The sequence below is a fragment of the Triturus cristatus genome, chromosome 4_1 (genome assembly GCF_964204655.1).
Source record: "Triturus cristatus chromosome 4_1, aTriCri1.1, whole genome shotgun sequence".
Classification (NCBI taxonomy): domain Eukaryota; kingdom Metazoa; phylum Chordata; class Amphibia; order Caudata; family Salamandridae; genus Triturus; species Triturus cristatus.
Genome location: NC_140585.1, coordinates 586,851,317 through 586,869,991, shown reverse-complemented (window position 1 = coordinate 586,869,991; position 18,675 = coordinate 586,851,317). Strand labels below are relative to the sequence as shown.

At 43.9% G+C, this 18,675-nt stretch overlaps 1 protein-coding gene across 2 annotated transcripts in view; it reads right to left on the bottom strand.

Annotated features, from left to right (window-relative positions):
• The window catches only part of GRM3 (glutamate metabotropic receptor 3), a 1,313,590-nt gene extending 1,295,651 nt beyond the window's left edge, over positions 1-17,939 (bottom strand). For both annotated transcript variants that reach the window (XM_085652908.1, XM_085652907.1), the window contains exon 1: positions 17,310-17,939. The gene's annotated coding sequence lies outside the window, so the exon portion shown is untranslated. The remainder of the gene's footprint in view (positions 1-17,309) is intronic.
• Between the last annotated feature and the right edge of the window lie 736 nt (positions 17,940-18,675).

Here is an 18,675-nt window from a genome sequence, read left to right as displayed (position 1 = left end):
ATCATCTGCTGTAGCATGATAGCCCAGTAACAATATAGGACATTTGGGACCACCAGCCCCCCTCGATTTTGTGGTAGGGTCATTAATTTTAGCGATCTCCTGGCTTTCTTGTATCCCCAAATAAACTGGGAGAAAATCCTCTCTATTTTTTTGACATATAGATTCGGTGGTTCAATAGGTATACAACGTAACAAATATAGTATTTTGGGGAACATTGTCATTTTTATAACATTCGCCCTTCCAATAATGGATAAATGCAAGTTATCCATTCTTTTTAGATCAGCCTCTATTTTCTTAATGAGAGGATCTGCATTAATATCCCAGATTGTTCCAACATCTGTTGCAATAGAGATACCTAGATACATAGCCGCCTCCGTCCTCCTAGGGTCCTGCCAAGTAATCGCCTTGGAGCACACAATTTTAGTTTTGTCAGTATTCAGCCCATACCCTGATTGCTTCCCAAATTCACAGGCAAGAGTTTCAATCCTTGCTATTGCCGCCTGGGGATCCGAGGTGATTACCGCGATGTCATCAGCATAAGCTAGGACATTAGTTTTAAACCCTCTGACCACTACCGGTTTAATTAACTGGTCATTTAATATTGTTCTGATAAACGGATCTATATATAATGCGAAGAGGATTGGAGAACATGGCCAGACCTGCCTTGTACCTCTAGCGATCATAACCTTCTTCGACTCCTGCCCCATCAATAATATTTTCGCATTGGATTGAAAATACATGGCTCTTGGGGCAGTTAAGATGCGTGGTCCAAAGCCGTTTAACCTTAGATTTTGCCACATCCAAAGGGTAATCTCTCTATTTAACATTGCAGAGATTTCAGGGCAACAGATGTCCTTAATCTTATTGGACGCTAAAAAAGCGTTCGATCAAGTACAGAATGCAGGCAGAATATTGAGTTGGAAATATCGACCTGCACAAATACTGGGTTGGAAATATCGTGACACAGAAATATCATCAGCAAGAATATCGTGGTGAAGAATATCGAACTTAAGGTAAGAAATATAATTTTCAAAAATATTGTTTAAAATATCGATTTTTTAATTAGTGTTATGCTCAGCTCAGCTCAGCTCTGATGTCTGCCGCAGTTTCCCCTGTAGTAAAGGTAGAGCCCGTTGCAAAACTCGGCTGAAGGCTTCCCTGGAATTAATTGGTGAATTCCAAAGTTTTCTTAAGGTCACCGGGGGCATGTAATTTTCCAATCCAATCCAATCCAAACAGCTTTATTCGACAGAAGTCATAAAAGCGAGACAAAACAAGTACAGGTACAAAATACACAAATAATTTAACAAGAATCAGTGTAAAAGCGAAACTACTTAAAATATTTACAAGTTTTAAAAAGCATATAATAAAAAGATCATTGGGTAAAACATACCAGAGGTCTGACTTTACTATCTGATACTCTTAGCTCTTATAATCCATGCCCACCCCAGAAATTTGGCAACCCCCACAACAATTACCGGGTCAGTGCAGGTGCGAAGGAGCCTTCCTGCTTCAACACTCTGTCTAGTGCCCAATAGTAGGCAAACGGGTTTCAACCACACACGCCTCGGGGCCGAGTAAGCAGGGCATACAAAAAACATATGGGCTAATGTTTCCACCTGGGATTTGCAAAAGGGACATAAATTACTTTTCTGGGGTTCCCACTGGGCTACAAATGAATTTAAGGGCAACGCTCCCACCCGCATCTGGAAAAACAATTTCCTATCAAGAACTTTAGTTACAAGATCCCAAAAGTGTTCTAGCCTAGGGACGAGTTTGATGTTCATAAATTCGTCCGAAAGCGAAAAGGGTTTAGTGGCAGAGAGTACCTTTGTGTTTACCAGCTCCCAGTATTTCTCCTTCAAGAGAGCTTTAGATGGAAAAATAGCTGCTGTAGGGTTATCCCAAAGTTCGCTCAACCCCAAAGCCTCAAGGGATTTTCTAGTTTCGTTAAGCCAAGCAATCTTCCGATTTTTTAATTAGTGTTATGAATTTTAGTTTATATTTTAAATGTATGTGAGGAATCTTTTTTGCATAAGTATTGTTTATGTTTTTAATATATGTTACATTTTTAGCAGTTATCAATTTTATTTTAATAAAATTTTTAGTTTTTTAGTTCTGTAACGGGTTGTGGGTTTACAGGAGAATAGGGTGGGAAGTAATGTAATTATAATAAATAAATTAATATTTTTTATATATTATTATTACTACGGCAACGCCCTCTACGCCGGTACCACCGCCAAGCTCCAGAAGAGACTCCAGCGGATCCAGAACGCCTCAGCCAGACTCATCCTCGACATCCCACGAACCAGCCACATCTCCGGACATCTGAGAGACCTTCACTGGCTCCCCGTCAACAAAAGAATCACCTTCCGCCTCCTCACCCACGCACACAAAGCCCTACACGACCAAGGCCCGAGCTACCTCAACAGCCGAGTCAACTTCCACGCTCCCAAACGCCACCTCCGATCAGCCAACCACGCCCTCGCCGCCGTCCCCCGCATCCGAAGAGCCACTACAGGAGGAAGGTCCTTCTCCTACCTGGCCGCCAAGACCTGGAACTCCCTCCCTACCGACCTGCGCCTGACCCAAGACCACCTCTCCTTCAGGAAGAAGCTGAAGACCTGGCTGTTCGAGCAGTAGCGGCACCCCCCCCCCTCCCCCCCCCAGCGCCTTGAGACCCTACGGGTATGTAGCGCGCTTTACAAGTGTCACTGATTGATTGATTGATTGATTATTTATTTAATTGAGATTTTATAGTGCTAATTTTTGGAATTAAGTTATTTGTAAATAATTAGTATTTGGTTGTTAATTAATATTAATTCATTAAATGGTAATTAATTATGGTGATAGTGTAATTTTTTAAGGTGCTGGTTGTGGGGTTTACAGGGGTATAGGTTGGTAAATAATGTTTGTTTAATTAATAACTAGTTGTTCATTTATATTAATTAATTGATTGTGAATTAATTATGGAAATTGTGTGATTAATTTTAGGTGCGGGTTGTGGAGTTTATAGGGGTAAAGGGTGGGAAGATATGTATTTGTAATTAAAGATTTCAGTTAAAATAGCACCAAAAAGCACAAAGCGCCAACTGTAGTTATCTGGTCATAGCGAACTGGGACAAAGTCACAAGATCAAGCCTACTGCCATGGAGCACGCACAGAATACCGGGGCCCACATATGTCCGCTAAACACAATACCTTAATCCTGGTTGTAACGAAATGCAGATTCATGCATTGAAGATGAGTCGTGCAGGAGAGGCGATGCGAGGTTTGTGCAAAGAGATGTGTCACGCCCTTAGGGTTCCACAGAGTTGCATTGTGCGATGCAATGTGCTTGCATGGAGATCCATCGCACTGCACTTGTTCCGATGGGCAACATTGAGTGAGGTGATGTCCTTACATGGAGATATGCCATGTAGCAATGGTTCTGATGTGTTACAATGGGCTTTACAAAGTCCTTGCATCAGAGAAATCTGCACAGCAAATATGATGCATCGGTTCCAAGGGCAATGTGTCGAGCAGCAGAGGTGATGCACCACTTCTGCAGGAAATGCACCGCAGTGTGGAGGGAATGCATCAGCTCTGCTGAATCCAGAAGGGCTGGCAGAGGATCTTCAGCCTCACTTCCAAAGGCTCCCACATCACATCTTCAACCTCGGAAACCAAAGGATCAGCCAGGACTGTGCTCTCCCTCTGGTAGCTTGCCAAAGAGCAGTCAGGCCTAACTTAGAGGCACTTTGTAAAGTATTTGTGCAACACATCAAACAGTGTAAAGTGGAAACACAACACAAAAAGATCACACACAGTCATAAGTTCAAGCCAACCATGATGGAGCACAGGCCAGCTACAGGGATCCAGTTATGCCCGCTGAACAAAGTACCTTAAATCCTGATTGCGGAGAGGTGCGTGGATACACATTTATAATGCGTCACACAGCAGAGGCAATACATCTTTTCTGAGATGCGGTGGCGCTGCAGTGCGAACTCCTGTTGAGTCGAAGTCAAGGATACTATCATTGGGGCTTGAAATACAAAGTCCAGTGTCCAGGATGTGAGACGCAACAGGGGCAATGGTTGATACCAGCAAAAACGAGGTCAGAAAAGTGGAGGAGGTAGGAAAAATGTTGGATTGAAGACCACCCTAAGGCTGTCAGGTTTAATAGGAACCATGAACCCTGGGGCAAGGAATGAAAATAGGCCCTTTGTTCCCTGGTTTAGAAATAAAATGCAACCATAATTGTTGTTCAGTGGGTCCCTCTGTCCCATGGGCCCTGATGCGAATACAGCTTCCACTCTATAGATAGCTGCACCCATGGAGTCCATAAAGTTAAAGTCCATATTCTGAACTGCCTATTCATCTTCGTATCTCATTATTTTCTCATTGTGTGTACCAAAGGTTTGGAAGAGTATTTTTTGTCCCTGCTGTTTTCAAGAGTCAGAATTATGCTCACAAAGTTCCAGCAGGATTGTCTGCCTCTGGATGACAGGTGGCAATTGACCAGTATTGCCAGTGTGTGTTACAAGCAATGGAGTCCTATAAACTCTTTATCTATAAATACCTTTCATTTAGCAGACCTTATATAATCTCTCTTATTCCCCTTTTGGTAAAGTTGGGTAATGTCTCACCACTTTCTGATACAATTTTTTTATAATGCTTCACCAGTCCTGTGGTGCATATTCTGGTGGTTAAACTTTTAGAGCCGTAATAACGGGAAGGAAAATGTTAGGGCCCATTTAAAGTTTCAAAGATTAAACCTCAATACTTGACAAATATAAAGTGAAGATATCCATTGGACCTATTTACTTAAAGTACTAATTATGAAAAAAAAAACTCCACATACTGGTGTTCTGAGCTATAATGTGGCTTTTATCCAAGTACATTAAACATTCATCTGTTTGTCAATGTTTCAACCAAAAATCACAAAACGGAGTTACCCAAAATGAATCATTAAAGATGCAATTATTTAGAGAAAATATTGCAATGCATCTATGTTCTGTGTTATGACAAGAAGGTGCATACCCAGTAATCAAATACGTGAAAACCAATTCATTGTTTTATAGCAATATCCATGAACTGTGACTGTAATCCTTTAAAAATGCCTCCTGGATGCTTGTGTCGGGGGCTATGTAAAAATGGATAAACACAGTAATTTTTAAGCCCAGTTAGTAGGGAATTGGGTTATTTGTAGGTGCAGGTATTTATTCTCAGCTAGTAGTATTACCACAATCACTGATTTGGCTAGTCAAGTCTCAATTAATTAATCCTTGGTCAACCCTTGGTAGCTTAGCAAACAAGCAGTCAGGCTTAATGAGGTATGTGTAAAGCATTTAATAGCATCAAAACAGTAATTAAGTAAAAAGACACAACATAATATAAATCCAACACCAATTTATAAAAATAGACCATAATTTTAGCTTCAAAAAAACAGCAAAACAAAAAGAAATCCAATGTAGGAAACCGGTGGTACGAATTCTTAAAGATTAAAATTATGCATTCTAGCACCAAAAAGCTTGAAACACCACTCGTGGATATTTGGTCACGCTGAACCGGGACAAAGTCAAGGTTTTAGGCTAACAGCAATGGCACACAGGTCGAATAGGCTGAGGGCTAGGTCCCGGTCAAAAGCTTACCTTCGGATTTAGTCTTTTTCTTGGAAATTTTCTCTCGATGATGAGTTGTTGGGTCCCTCGTATTCAGCGTTTAATTCGACAATGACAGCCTGCTGCAGCACAATTGCTTGCTGAGCCTCTGGAGGCCTTTGTCCTGGACGTTAAGGGTGAGGGGATCCAAAGCTTTCAGTGGATTAAACCAGCACAGTCAGGGCAATATGTGAGCCCTCCTGGAGCTTTGCTGCAAAAAGTATTCACACTTTGAGACCCTGTTAGTTCTGCATTCCTTTGGAGAAAATAAGAGTCCACTAGCTCAGATCAAGTGTTCAGAGACTCTGGATTTCCTCTTTGAGGCTAGTACTTAATTTCCCACAATGCACCTGCGCAGTCCAGGAAAACAACAACTGGCCTGCTCTTTGGCTTAGCAGGGGACTTCTTCCAGCTCTATTGCGCCTGTTGCTGTTCAGGGATTCCTTTGTGCCAGGCACAGTCCTTTCTATCTTGAGCCTGGTGAGTGCAGTAGTGCAATGTGGTGCAGACCAACAGTCCAGCAGAGCAGTCCTTCTTCATTTGTGCCAGAAAGTATTGGCAGGAGGGGAGACATCCCAATCATTAGGGGTTAAGCTTCCTTCCTCTGCTTTGACCACTTCCTGTGAAGTGCTGCATATTTATGACCCAGAAGGCACTGTTCTTCCGACAATCAAAATAGAGGAATTCTCCCCTTGGTGTGTGTGTCTGTACACAACCTAAAGTTGTGGCTAACAACTGACCACACTCTTATTCCACTGCCTCTCCTATTTTGATTAGAGGGCTCCCATCTGGCTGGGGACCATCAGAGACACCCTTGCATATTGACCCTGCAGGCCCGCAAACTGCCAACAAAAACACCATCATACCCTCACAGAAGCTGTGCGACAACTTTGCTTACTTCTTCCACAAAAAGATTGCAATCATATACAGAAACTTCAAAACCCAAGCCACACCTACGGACTTCCTCGACAGATATGCCACCACGAAAATCAACACTAATCACAAGCAGATCACCTGGAGCATCCTCTCCAACCAGGACACCACCTCCACTATGAAATCCACCCACTCTGGAGCTCCCAAAGACCCATGCTTACACCACATCTTCAAACTCAGAAACCAAAGGATTTGCCAGGAACTTCTCAAGCTACTCAACTCCTTTATTGCCACTGCAAAATTTACTGAACCCTGAAAACATGCAGAAGTCAGATAACTACTCAAAAAACCCTCCGTGGACCCCAGCGAACTCAAAAACTACCAGCCAATCTCCCTGCTCCCATTTCCAGTGAAGGTACTGGAAAAGATCATCAACAATCAACTCATGACACCTGGAGTAGAACGAGCTACTCAATGCCTCCCAATCCAGCTTCCACAGCAATCAGCACCAAAACCGCCTTGGTAGCATCCACTAACAACATCAAAACCCTCCTTGACTGAGGAGAAATAGCCTCTTTGATCCTCCTTGACCTCTCTCCAGCCTTCAACATTGTATCCCACCACACGCTGATCGAAAGACTCCACCTCGTCGGCATCCAATGAGATGCGTTCAGATCGATCACCTCTTTCATCACTGGAAGAACCCAGAGGATCTACCTCCCACCTTTCCCCTCAGAAACCAAGGAGATCAACTGCGTTGTCCCCTTGGGCTTATTCCTCAACCCCATGCTCTTCAACGCATATATGACCTCGCTAGCTAACATCATCAGATCCCACGGTCTCAACATAATTTCCTACGCAGATAACTCCCAACTCATTCTCTCACTCACCACAACCCCACCACCACCAGAACCATGTTCCACATATGCGTGACGAGCCTCACCGACTGGATGAAGAACAACTGCCTGCAGCTGAACACAGACAAGATGAAAGTACTGAGCTTTGGCAATATCAGCAACACATCGAACCACTCCTGGTAGCTATCAGACCTTCGACCCGCACCTACTCACTCCACCCACACCAGAAACCTCAGACCACCACAGAATCCTCCATCTTTTCCCTCCAACCTCACCAGACACATTGAAATCATCATTGAGAACAAGCTCACCATGAAATCACAGATCAAGGCTGTCTCCTCGGCCTGGTTCCTTACTCTGCACATGTTACGCAATATTTTCAGGTGGCTACTCCTAAATATGAGACGCACCAGGACACAGGCCCTCATCACCAGCCGACTGGACTATGGCAACACTCTCTATGCAGGAATCGCTCCACACCTCCTATAGAGACTTCAGACCATACAGAATGCCACAGCCATTCTCATCCTCAGCCTTCCCTGACAAACTCACATCACATCGCACCTCAGGCAAGTCCACTGGCTCCCTGTACAGAAGAGATGCCAATTCAAGTTGCTGACCCAAGCACAGAAGGCTCAACACAACCAAGAACGTGCATACATTAACCACTGCCTGACCTTCCACTAACCGCCGAGAAGACTACGCTCTGCCTCCCTTTCACTTGTCCATAATTCTCTCATCTACCGAAGCAGAAATGGAGGAGACACCTTCTTCCACATTGCCCTGGAACATCTTCCCTATGCACCTCCTGACCATCACCTCAGTTATGGAATTCCAAATGGTCCTCAAGACCTGGCTGTTTCAATAAGCCTCTGGGACCTGAAAGCACCTGGATACCCTATCAAGTGATTAGCTGTGCTTTATAAATCCTGATTAATTGCTATTGTCTCTGCTTTTTATAACAATGCACCCTACCCTTGGGGCACCTAAGGCAGACCTTAGGGGTGACTTAAAAGTCATATAAAGGTAGTTTGGGACTTTGGAAGTACTTTTATTCCAAAGTGGAATTTGGGAATATTTTTATGGCTTTCAAATGACACCAGACACCACAGCATTGCACCCTTAAGTACATTACGTCCACTGAGGTCTCTAAACCTACATGCCCTACCATGAACTAGGTACTTACAGAGAGAGTGTCTTTGCCAAGTAGAAGTATACCAATTATGATGTACATTTAGAGGACAGAGCACTGGCCTGTGCCTGGTAGCAGAGCCCGGGGCACTTTCAGAGTCTTCGCCAGCATCATTTAAAAAATCGGGGTGATCAGGGCAAGAAGGATGACTTTCCTACACAGTTGTGTCCATTAGTTAGTTCTCCATATACAGTGATGTATGTATTCAAATTCTCTTGTAAATAACATGTTTCATCCTAATCATAACTCTTTAAGATAGTCTCATCGGGATGTTAACTGGCCTAATGTGAATATGTGACAAATAGAGAAAAATGTCTATTACTTCCTATCTATGAAATAGGGATGAATGTTGGAAGGCACCCCTTGCTGTATAGTGCACACATACCTTTTCAGGTCTGGTGCTAGCCAAGACCTTTTTTATTTTACTACAATATGTTTAATGTGCTTACATAAAGGGGCTATCAGCCACCTCTCTTCATCTATTGGTATGCCATTGTGTCATCCACATTTTGCTTCTGCCCACAACGGCATATAACATAGGACAGTGGGTCACCCTACTTATGCCACTGGTTAATTTCACTTTTAGCAACTGCATTTTGCTCTCTCACAAGGAGCACATCTGCTCACAAGCTAGTTCCCTTCAGAGCCCGTGTTTTTGTTTTCACTTTATGATAATTACTTCAGTGTTGCCTTTGTGTATAGAGCTTGATGTGATAGCAGGACATTTCTGATGCACATTTCATCTTTACCAGATCCCATCTCCTGCAAATGCTATTGTAAATACCTTTTGGAGTTATTTGCTTATCTGACAACTGCTATTTTATACCATACCAGATCAGATTGTGTCCATTTTAAACTGTTATGTATTGAGTTATCCTCTTTTTACTTTTTTTCTTCTCTCCTTTCTTTCCTTCTTTTTTATATTTTGTCCTTTGTTTTCTTTCTTTTTTCTTCTTTTGTTTCCTTCTTTCTTTTTCTTTCTTTCTTTCCTTCTTCCGTGTTTTCTTTTTTTTTTCTTTCCTTCTCTCTCTCTTTCTGTCTAGTTTATTCATTTTTCTTTGTTTCTTTTTTCTTTCAGCTTCATTAATTTTTGTATTTTTCATTCCTTCTTTCTTTCTTTCTCTCTTTCTTACTCTCTTTCTTTCTTTCTTTCTCTTTCTTTCCTTCTTTCTTTCCATCTCTCTTTCCTTGTCTCTTTTCTTCTCTTTCCTTCTTTCCATCTGTATATCTTTCCTTTTCTCTTTCCTTCTCTTTCTTTCCTCCTTCTTGCTTTCTTTCTCTTTCCATAATTTGTTCCTTCTCTTTCTTTCTCTCTTTCCTTCTCCCTGCCCTTCCTTATTTCTCTTTCTTTCTTTCTGTCTTGAAGGCAAGAAACTTGAAGCCAATGCCGGCCTGATTGACTTAAACCATGACTCAACAAACCAATAATTGACAAGTGACTGGTGGCCAATGCCAGACCTATTTGCTTTGCCAATGCTTGTTGTCTTTGAAAACACAATATATTACAATGCAGTTGCCAGTTACAGTCACCAAAACAAAGAGGTTAATTTTAATATATCTTGTCATGAGTATAAAAATCTATACTTGTTTTGACCTATTGTTGTACAAGACATTAAGAAGTACCAGAATTTTTCTTTAGCAATGTTATAATGATACGTACCACCCGCTTGCTATATGTGCCATCCTGGCTTTATTAGTGCAGCCTATGGAGTACACCTAATGATAGTAACATCATGGCAAATGATTTGCATTTAGGCTCTTTAGGTTCAATGACAGGGTGGCATCTGTGTGAAGCGTTCCGTGAGACGCAATGTCTACTGAGATTACAATGATGCTGCGGTCAAGTGCCCCCATAATTGTGACAGTTTTCCATACACTTAGGTTAGCAGACAAGATATTGGCTCCAATTTGATGTGGCCTCAATTATAACTTAGGCTAGGCACTTAGAATACAAAGTGTGCCTGTAGAAACTATTTGTAATTCAGAAATGTTATTTGTAAATAAGAAGAGTGCTAAAGTAATCATCTTGGTGTGATATATTGTGTGTAGGCACACTTGCCCCCCAAGATAGTAGGTCCAAAGATTGTTAGCAATATAGAATATTATTGTTGTTTTTTGAGAATAAGGTTGAGGTTGGTATATGTTTTGATTGATGAGTTTAATGGCACCACCTGGAATGGTGGTCAAATGTTTGAAAGTTTGTATGGAAGTGCCAACTGTTGGTTGTCCTCTCTCAGGTGGTCACCTCATGTTTTATAGTTCGCTTGTTTTATTCAAATCATGAGTGACCATGTTGAAACGGAGAATGAGAACTACCTCTTTATTAAGTAACATCCTTTTCAAAGCCTCACAATGCTAACCTAGCCATAGCACAGCTAAGACAGTCCATTTGAACTGGTACTCTTTATAAAAACTCTTTGTCAAATCAATGGTGCAGATCAGGTCAGTGCACCTTATCACAATGAATGCTCTGTCCCATGTGCAACTGTAAACTTGCGTCTGGCCTGAAGCTGGTCCACCTGTCCAATGCTGCAAGTGGGTGCAGTAGGCGGCAACATCAAACCACAAGGAACAGTCCATGAGACCTCCAAAACTCTCTTTTAAGGTGCATCCTCAGGAGCAACATGACTGCCACCTCTGTGTTGTGCCCAGTCAGTGCCCCTCCATTCACCTCCCTTGCCTCTGTGCCTGCTAGAACATGGTGTGGCTGTAGAGGCAAATTGTGTCCTCGTTTACATGGCACCACTCCAGCTTCAGCAGCCCCTTCTGTAATACCAAGGTGCCTCGGGTGCAAAAGCAAGCATGCATATCTGTTGTACCCCTCAGTCGCTGTTGATAATATGGCAACAAGAATTCTGTGTCTAATTGCGATGTGCCCAAATAGCCACATTTTGTGAGCCTGGGGAAATAACTTCACTTCCCTATACATAGATTATCCCCTGTGCAAAAAACAGCCATGCTTCAACGCGTGCAATACAAATTTTAAGCGTCATATATGAAATGATAGTTTGGTTTGGGGACAACCGTTATGTTCATTAATTGTAAAATTGTGAAACGTTTATTTCAGTTGTGCGCTTTGTCTAGTATGTAATCCTGTCAGATGTGCAGCCTAGTGAGAGACTGCAGCAGTGTCACTCCCTTCACAGACTGTCTGCCATGGCACTCCTGACTTGGTGCAGGTAGACTGCTGCTGGGAGGGAGCGCATCGCTGAACTCCCGATATCCCGCCGAGGCTTTACCACAACAAACCGAAAGTAAGAGGTTTTAGTCAGTGTTTCAGCCGGAGTGTTGTTGTTTTTAGGTCTCGCATAGGGCAGCGCATGCGCTGCCTCTCCGAGGCATTAAGTAATTAGTATGATGGGTGAAACTCCGCCCACTGCCGAGTAATTTCTATTGCTGCTTGCCATTAGTTTAACGTTGCTATAGCTGTTGTTATCTGGCTTTCTAGTGGCTGTTGATGTGATACTGACTTCCGTTAAGTCCGGAAGCAGCAGCGCCCAACTACTGTTTCGGTCCGCTTGTATATTTAATCTGTTGCTGAGGAGAACTCTTTTATAAGATTGTTGCAGCGACCTTTCAGACCCCTCCCGCCTCCCAGCACAGCATGCCGAAGCGCCTTTATTGTTGCAGCGAAACTTGCGGCCGCCCTCCTCTCTCACTACGAGTGGCTTTGTGCCCAGCTTGTTACAGCCTGTTCAGCGGTGCCTTCAGACCCCTCCCGCCTCCCCCCACAGCATGCCAAAGCGCGAGCTAAGGTAGCCATTTTGGCGGCAGCGCACCAGAAGGCGGTGCCAAATAACAAGAAATGCCCCAAAAAAGATGCTTACGATGAGAACAAGCGACGCGACAGGCAGGGAGCACTCCAACGGCAAAATGCTATGATACATATAGTGCTGAGTGCCTGCCTGTGATACATAGAGTGCTACAGTGCTTGCCTTAGGAGCACAGTCCAGTGCCTACTCTCACATCGCACTGCAGTGCCCGCTTACGGGTGCAGCGCCGCCTGTGTTAGCGCAGGGCCTGCTCCCGTGCCCGGCAGCACTCGCGCTTCAGCGAGATGTGCTGTTTCTGCACATTCTACTTTCAATGAAAACACGGATATTCACAAGACGAAAGCGGCCGAAGAGATCCAGGGAGGGGGCTACAAGAGGGATCGAGATGTTTTTACCCATTACAACTCCGACTTCCTAAATAAAGAAAATAAAAGGCAATGTCTGCTGCATGATCGAGCTCATTAAACCCCCCTCCCCCACAAGCGCCACCACCTGAAACAACATTTACAGAAGAGTCCCTCTGCAGACACACGGTAACGACCCCAGCTCCAAAGCAAACACCCGCTTTCAATGGGGCCTGGGAGAGAGTCTGCAGTGAGCTCGCCCTCAGCCACAAACCTTTCCTCAGTCTCACCCCAAACTCACCCTACGAGCTCTTCTTCCCCACACCCTCTCTTACAAATGCTTGTTATAAGTTGAAAGTGCAAGTGGCGTGTTTTACTTGAGTCAACAACTACAAACGTGCGCTGTTTATGAATATGTATGGTTTTCTTTTGTCTTTTTTTAACCAAAAATGTAAATTCTACTTTTATAAAGTACAATAAAGAGGGCGTTTGTGTCTACTGGGGGGAGACACACAGATGTCTCTCAGGGACTCCTGGTGATACAGACAGCTCTATGCCTACTGTGTTTCAGTGCCCGCTGGGGGACACACACTCCTCTGAGTTGACTGTGTATCGGCGCTTACTGAGGGACACACATAGCTCTGAGCAAGACTGTGTTTTTGTGCCTGCTGGAGACACACTGCTCTGGACAGGATGGGCCACGGCCTGGTATATTGTGTGGGGCACACAGAGCACTGGGTAGTCTGTGACACACATAGCCCTGAACAGATTGTGTTTTAGTGCCTTCTGGGGGACACACACTCCTCTGAGTAAACTGTGTTTTGGCCTGCAAAAGAATGACGTCTTAAGTCAGCTTTCCTAGCCCTGGCCTTTGAATATCTCTAGGAAAATGAAATGATTCATCCTTTTCTTTAACCCTACATTGTTTGCGCCGCACGCGCTGCAGTGCTTAATGTACAGCAGCCGCAGTACAGCGCCTCCGGCACACATTCTGGGCGCTCTATGGGTCACGTTGACCTCATTTCAGACCCCCGGGTCTCCCACAGCCCAGTCTCCAGAGAAGTTGCCAAAAGCCACTGATGTGTGTCAACAGTTTTCGCGATAGGAAGGCACTTTAACTCTATCAACTGTAATTAACCATAAGGAGTGAGTCAAATCTATATCACCCTCTTCAGCTCTGCCGGGGTATCTTGCCTTTTCAATATAACAACTTTTGTTGTGGAGCGCTTAAACCAATGAGTCTGTGTTTTTAAGCGCTGTAAATGCAAAACGTCTCAATTTCCCAGCGCCGGATGGACAGAAGGCGCAGTCAGCCTTGCCGGAATCCACAGACCCTCTACAGACCACCTCACGTGCCGGGGACACGCGTTCAACTCGCTGAGCCATCCTGTCGTTCAGGATGAAAGCATTTTCCCTGAGTGTAGTGGTATGGTGGAGACGATTCTGGGAAGATAACTAACCAGTGGTTTACATTTACATAGCGCTTTACGCTGGACTTCTGACACAGGAAGGCAGGATAACATGGGCATATTATCAAGGACCGGCGTTAAAATTATCGCCGCTTTATCGGCAGAAAACTGCCGCTAAAGCGGCGATAATGGGCTTGATAATATGCCCTTGAGAATTCCCATAGAAGCCCAGGTTCACCCCAGAAGATGGGCTTCTATGGGAATTTTCAAGGGCATATTATCAAGCCCATTATCACCGCTTTAGCTGTTAACGCCGGTCCTTGATAATATGCCCCCTAAGTGTCATAGAAGAGGGGGGGAGACAGAAAGGCAGACACAAAACAACAATCTGCATCAGCACCAAACAGGCACGCACAGTTATAAAAGAGACAGAAAGCTTGAACATCAGACACACTACAACAGTCAGAGGCAGGAAACATCAGGCAGTCATGGGACACGCAGGCTGCGAAAACAACAATCTGACTCAGTGACAGGCAGAGACAGACAGGGTCACACAGTCAGAGAAAAGACAGGAAGATGGAAAGGCAGACACACAACAACAATCAGAGGCAGGCAACATCAGACAGTCATGGACACACTGACCACACAAGAACAATGTGACTCCGTGACACAGGCAGGCAGGATCACAATTACATAGAAGAGGCAGGAACAAAGTTACGGGTTCACATCTCCTCAAAATCAGTTCAGCCTTCTATGCTTACAGGGGTCAGTACATCGAGCGCCATTACAGCTACTAAGCTTAACAAACACCAGATATTTAATAGGCATAAAAATGCTCCAAAGTGTTGTATTAAAAAAGGCACTACAGTTACAGTTTTTATTCCTCTCAGATCCCACTTCACCCACAACGTATTGGTAATTCAGTGCCACGGCCCAAGGCATTGCTTACCAGGCCACTGCAGGGGACACCTTTCCTTTCCGTTGTGCCATATAAGTGTGTTTGTGTGCCTGAATCTTGTCCGTGTTTAGGCTGAGTCTCCAGAAACTGTACTGTAGGAACCTTTGAAGCCTCTTGGGCAGGTTGGGGATATCAAAGGGCCATAGCAATGTGGCTGTAATTGTTTTATAACTCGCCAGAAATCAGACACCCTTGTGTTGGTAGCTTCCAAAATGGCTGGGGTTTGACAATTTGTTGCTGTTTATGCCCTGCTGTAACAAGCATTTGCAACTCAACAGGTCTCGCATTTACGCGAGTTTGACCTATTGGCATTGTAAATGACAATGCCTTTTATTTATGTTTTGGTTTTTGAAACATAAATAAAACACATTGTTATTTGCAATGTCAATAGCTCAAACTCGCGTAAATACGATACCTATTGCATTGCAAATGCAATAGGTCTTGCATTTGCAAGTGATTAAGCTACTGACATTGTCAATGACAATGCCATTTATTTATCTGTTTTCAAAACCAACACATAAATAAAAGGTTTGTCATTTACAATGCCAATAGCTCTAACTTTTGCAAATGCGAGACCTATTGCATTGTAAATGCTTGTTGTAATTGATGTGATTGAGTGGGCAGCGTGGCGATTACACGTGTCAGTGAAATGTGCATCTGCTCTCCCTCGTGACAGCTAATCAGCTGCGTATGAGACACATCTGCGGAGCTTTGGGGGTCTGCAGATGTATGCTTATGAAACTGGCTCTTTAAATGGAAAATAGGCATGTTGATACGAATATATAATTAATGTTAACCGCATTAGAACATGTTGCGCTGCACTGATGAAGTCATAGATGTGCTTACTTTATTGAGTGATAGTAAGGTTATTCAACACATACCCATGGAAAATTTCTGTCAGCCAATAAAAACTGGCCTCCCAACAGAATCATTTTAAAAAGAGGTATGACAAATATTATAAAAAATGTACTTTAGTGCAATCAGAGGCTCCAAGCAAATCGGCAAACAAAGTTTCTATGCTGGGCTTTCGTTTTTTACAAGACATTATAAAGTTCCTTAAACCAAGATGTTTAATTGAAGGTAACGCAGACTTCAGCTCCCAGAATTCACTCTTCTGTTAGATGAAAGCCCTGGTAAGGAAACTACGTCTGCAGTTCCATGACGTCATAAGATCACCCTAAAATTATATACATTCTTATAATGTGTCAATTTGCGTGTCCTCGGGCAACTGAGAGAGTTTAACTCTTATGATGATCACTAATCAGCCAATTAGGTAATCGATCAATTCTAAGTCGATCAGCTTGAATGAACTAATCAATAAAGCAATCCAAATGTATCGTATGTTTTAAAAAACCCTACACATATCCATACGTAGCTTGAAAATAAAGATTTAATAAAGAGATATTCGAAACACAAACATTCTTGTGTGGGATTAATATATTTAAAGTAATATTGCGCAGCATTTCGATTTAGTTCTCAATGATGGTACGCAGCTGGTTTCCCGTGGCCGTGCCGGCTCTCAGATGCGTTCATAATGCAGCATGTACCTTGGTTGGCGTTTTCTAAATCAGCAGCTTCGATGCCTAATACCTCCACACTCTCTTATCTGCTGATTTTTAATGTGCAGTTACTTCTGAACTGGTCCCTAATTAGGCAGAGGAGAATTTTGGCGAAATTAAAATTCTATTGTGTTTCCGGGAGAATCGAAGGTCGGTCAGGGGAGCCCGCCCCACTTTGATGTACCTTTTAATTCAGTCAGATGTGAACACTGGCTTGTCCTGAAAGCCGATAACAATGAAAATTCTCATTTTTGTACCAAACTCTGTAAATCGCCTCATTGGTGTCTCTACCACAGCTTCTCACGTGACGTCTTTGCAGCCGGCAGACCGTCGCATCGCTTTACTTGGCACTGCGCGGAGAGGCGATAACTTCACGAGCGGTGTTCTCTGTGCACAGAACACGATTTCACATCAGTATCACGCCTGCTCGTGGTATTTGGTGCCGATAACAAAGAGCAACATGACGGCGACCTAACAACACATGACTGTAGGGGTAAAGTTAAAGAAGCGCTAATTCAAAGATTGTTCAGTGACTTGCTCGTTTTTAACAAACCTGGCCCGAGTCAGTCACAACCACGGGCTACCATGCATAGCTTAAACAACACCATCCTCTTATTATGACAACACTGGCACTTCCAGTGTGTCCTGAAGCAGAGGTAAACCGCTAACCACCGCGAGCCGAGTTAGAAATAGGTAACTTACCGTGGAAGGTGGCGTGCTGGGGTCACCTGCAGCTGGGGGCATCACCGACCTGGATATTGCCGCACAGCTGGAATGTCTTCGAGGGCTGAGGCTGAGAAGCTGGTGTGTTTAAAAACGAACAAGACAACTTCTAAGCACTTTCACCAACACGCGCCTTTTCCCCGTGGTGTGTCACCCGTGTGGAAGAGGGTCGCTCTAGTTCCCCGCGGCTGTGCTGTAGAGTACATCATTTCTGTTATACCACCTTTCCTCGTTTAAATCCAAGATTCGCTTGTTTGTGCTTTTACTCTAATAACAGCCCTATCTCCGTAGTTAGCCCCACTTTTCCTAAATCGATTCTCCTCTCCTATTTTGCTTTTCAGGTTCCCTGTGAGGCAGATCTTCTTGGTAGGTTTCTTTTATTAAAGTAATTAAAGCAAGTGAGTAGGGCGCAGAAGCTGAACGAAGCCCCCTCACTTAAGACGTGCAACGTGTAACTTCTCCCCTCTTTTGCGCTCTTGGCCGAACTTTGAAGCCTCTTCTGGCCGTGGCATGCCCGGCAGCCCTGACTGACAATCAGTCCTTAGTACAGTCCCTGGATCCCATGCTGTGCCTCAGAGAGAGAACATCCACTTTCTGCTCCTGCATTCATCCCACGATGAATGGTGCAAGGATCCAGCGAGCGGTCCCCAGGTCCTGTCTGGAGACGCTGCTGTCTCCTAGCAACGATAATCAATCTTGCTGGGGAAGCTGCTGCTAATAGAAGTGATTGGACGGCGCTCGGAGGCTAAGCCCGCCCCTTCGTTTCTGTTTCCGATGTCCCTGTAGAATGCTTTACTCTTTCCCGGGGATGCGGCTGCATAGCAGACGTTCCGATGCATGCAAGCAGACAAAGGGGTGGCTGAGGTACAGCAAACGTCACGGACTGGTCTTTAAACGAACACGCATGAAATAGCATAGTCGCGTGATCGTCATGTATGCTTCGAGAACAGATTCTGGCATATCATGTATAACGGAAACCTCTGAACATATAGTGAGTAAAACGCTGCAAAGCACAGAGTGGTAACAGTCAGCGGCGCAGAAGTAATAGCCAATGCTTGAATGGATTCTGCCAGTCAAACAGAAAATCTGCAGCAGCGCTACACTGTCTGTTTTCATAACAGCCTCATCGAACAGATGATCCCACGCGTTACTGGGAGGTCGTGAACAGAGAAAGACTCTATATGTTCTTTCTGACTTCTTTGGCTTGGTATTTCCCCAGACGTTTTGCCTTCACTCTCCCCATTTTTACTGAACTTGTTTTCGTTTACAGTAGGATTCTGTGCACTTTCCCCCTGCTAACCAGTGACCAAAATGGTAACATTGGCATACACCCAAGTGGCACATT